Source organism: Sinocyclocheilus grahami, unplaced genomic scaffold, assembly GCF_001515645.1.
Source record: "Sinocyclocheilus grahami isolate Dianchi unplaced genomic scaffold, SAMN03320097.WGS_v1.1 scaffold1517.1, whole genome shotgun sequence".
NCBI classification, from domain to species: Eukaryota; Metazoa; Chordata; class Actinopteri; order Cypriniformes; family Cyprinidae; genus Sinocyclocheilus; species Sinocyclocheilus grahami.
The window spans coordinates 60,432-64,178 of NW_015506696.1; the positions used below are offsets into that span (position 1 = coordinate 60,432).

At 31.7% G+C, this 3,747-nt stretch overlaps 1 protein-coding gene across 1 annotated transcript in view; it reads right to left on the bottom strand.

Annotated features, from left to right (window-relative positions):
- The window catches only part of LOC107570877 (transmembrane protein 244-like), a 20,152-nt gene that overhangs the window by 15,215 nt on the left and 1,190 nt on the right, over nucleotides 1-3,747 (bottom strand). The gene's annotated exons all lie outside the window — the stretch shown is intronic.

Consider the following 3,747-nt stretch of genomic DNA (forward strand, 5'->3'; position numbering starts at 1 on the left):
AACAAAATATATATTGTGTGTTGGAGTGGTCCAGACGCTACAGGCGTCTGCAAGTTAGACTCCTAAAAACCCCTTTGCTCATGTGCAAACAAGTGCGCACACAACAGCGGATGATTCATTTTCCACTCAAATCGAGTCTGGGGCGTGCGATATACCGCATCGTCTGCGATAATATGGTAAGTGTTGTTGTAATGATGTGCGATCTGACATTATCAAGTAGGCTGTATCACCAAATCACACACAGAGTGCACGCACGTTGATTTATTAGTCTATTAAAACTAAAAATTCCAGGCATTCAAAATTGTAGACGGCAAAAATGCTTCTGTATGCTTTCTATATTTATACAATTTAATATAGTTAACTTAATCTATATCACGCAAAGAGTACCGTTTTTCTGCATATATCAGCATGAACATTTAATAATCATTTTATATAAGTTCAGTAAAGCAATAAGTGACTTACATTTTAGACATAATAATGCTTGTTTTTGTTCAATTTTGCCAAAGAAAATAGTTCCTAACAAAGATCACAGCACTGTTTTGCGTCTCTGAGCAATGGACGGTGTTTACTTATTGAATGAATCAGCTTTTTGAACGAATCGGTTGAATAAATGATTCAGGGATTCACTCATTAACAGTCAAACACTTTGTTACTGAATGAATCAGTCGTTTGAATGAATCGGTTGAATCTCAATGACTCACTCATTAACAGGCACTTGCTGCCACCTACTGGCGGTTTTAATGCCACATTTCTACTATTTTTTTCATGTTTTATATAATTTCAAATATCAGTATTCAAGGTTTTATGTTAAAAACAAAACATTATTTATCAATCTGTAACTGCAGGTTAAATGCATCCGTGTCCCCTCTGAGATACATAAACTGTGTAAATACAGCTAAATGCTACTTCAGATGCAGATTCCAGAAATGTTTTCTTATGTTGGAATGAAAGACACAAAGGAACGGATGAAGTGCTTCTTATTCTTACCCAAAAATACAAAATGGAAGAAAGAGTTAAAACTGAACACAATCTTGCTACTCAAGCAGTACATTAACATTTTTATATAGGATATATTTATTTGCTTCTTTTCCATTTACTTTCAATACTTAAGTACGTTTAAGATTTAAAAAAAAAATACTTTTCGTACTCAAGTATAATAAATATCACATACTTTCAGACTTTTACTCAAGTACTATTCTAAACGGTGACTTCAACTTCTACCAAAGTCATTTTCTGGTAAGATATCTGTACTTTTACTTGAGTATGGCTTTCAGGTACTTTATACACCACTGTTAGTAACATTATTAGTATGTGCCTCTAGAAGCTTGTGTTCTGCAAGTCAACGTCACTTTATTGTTCATCTCAAAGAGGCACAAAATCACTTTCACAGACTTTTACACTAACTGTTCCCTCCTGGTGGAATGAGTCCTTAACCATCTTCAAGAATCGGCTAAAATCACATCTCTTCCATCTTTATTTGACCCTCTAACTCTAGCATTCTCTATTCTAATTCTATTCTTTAAAAAAAATTGCATTCATTTAATGCTTGTTTAAAAAAAACAAAAAAAACACTAGCTTCTCCAATCTTTTTGTATTCTATATATTAGTTCTTTTATTTATTATACAATTAACAAAAGCAAAAAAGGCCTCTAACACTAGCTTGCTCTATTCAATCCATTTTCTTTTTATTATACAATTTTAAAACATTAACATTTTTATATAGGATATATTTATTTGCTTCTTTTCCATTTACTTTCAATACTTAAGTACGTTTAAGATTTAAAAAAAAAATACTTTTCGTACTCAAGTATAATAAATATCACATACTTTCAGACTTTTACTCAAGTACTATTCTAAACGGTGACTTCAACTTCTACCAAAGTCATTTTCTGGTAAGATATCTGTACTTTTACTTGAGTATGGCTTTCAGGTACTTTATACACCACTGTTAGTAACATTATTAGTATGTGCCTCTAGAAGCTTGTGTTCTGCAAGTCAACGTCACTTTATTGTTCATCTCAAAGAGGCACAAAATCACTTTCACAGACTTTTACACTAACTGTTCCCTCCTGGTGGAATGAGTCCTTAACCATCTTCAAGAATCGGCTAAAATCACATCTCTTCCATCTTTATTTGACCCTCTAACTCTAGCATTCTCTATTCTAATTCTATTCTTTAAAAAAAATTGCATTCATTTAATGCTTGTTTAAAAAAAACAAAAAAAACACTAGCTTCTCCAATCTTTTTGTATTCTATATATTAGTTCTTTTATTTATTATACAATTAACAAAAGCAAAAAAGGCCTCTAACACTAGCTTGCTCTATTCAATCCATTTTCTTTTTATTATACAATTTTAAAAAACCTTGCTACGTGTGCTGCGTTAAGCTAACTGAGACTTGTTATAGCACTTGCATATCATTGCTCTTTTGTTGATTTTGATTGCTTCCATTGTCCTCATTTGTAACTCACTTTGGATAAAAGCATCTGCTAAATGAATAAAAGTAAATGCCACTGAGCCAATTAAACTAATTGATCAATTAATGAATAAGAATCGATTAATGTACATATTTTAAGTTAAATATTTAGTAAAATTTTAAGACATTTGAATAAATGAATGCATCCTTTTTTTTTTATTCATGTTAAAAATATAAAATCTTTTAGTGGATAGAGAAATTTTTTAGCATTTATCAGCTGTAAAATGTTATATTTTAGAAATTGTTCTTCTCTGAATAATTAAAAAAATATATATATTTTTTTCCCCTTGCTCAGTAATCATGAATGACTGCAAAGGTTTTCTTTTAATTTGATGAACATATCCATGTTTCTGAACATGTTGTGCGATGTTTCTGCAGGAAAGTACGGTTGAGCGGTGTAGTCAAAAGGCGCTAACAAGCGGTCCACCTCCCTGATAACTACACACAGACAACAACTAAATGCCCAAACAGCTTGAATTATTTCTGCTTTTAGTTCTTCAAACCAATAATGTGATGCTGCTATCACGTTAATAGTTTTATAAATATAAAGCAACTACAGCAAGTCCTAACTATTTTACATTTTAGTGAATCTGTGGCTAATTTGCATTAATGTAATCCCATTAGTAGGTTTTCATAAAATTTGCTTAAGCCTCACTGAGAGTTAGGTTTAGTGTGGAGCTTCATACATAACATTTAAACAAAACAAAATAAATAATTTTTTCACAAATTACATGGTACGAATTCACACAAAGTCATATTTTCTAATGGGATCAGGTTGAAGAAAAAAAAACAAAAACAAAAAAACACAGGGCTTATGATGGGTTAAATCCAATACACAAAACAAACTGATCCTGCTTATAATTAATTAAAACTAAAACTGAAACTAAAAGTAAAACCATTAAAAAGCCTTTTCATTATTTGAAATAAATAAGTGTCAACTAATATTATATATATATATATATATATATATATATATATATATAACATGATAAACTGTTCATAGGCTGAACATGAAACTGACAATTTTGTGAATGCAATGCATATAGAGAACAGCAGCAGTGATTTGCATATGACGGTCCATGGGACTAATATTACAAGCGTTGTGCAATACTGACTTAGACTATTTTTTTCTGTACTACAGGAAGTCAGTAGACACGTCACCACATAAGAGGCAGACGCACACAGAAACTCAGAGAGAGAGAGAGAGAGAGAGAGAGAGAGCGAGAGAGAGAGAGAGAGAGGGGGAGATATGTCGCGGTGTGTGAAAACACT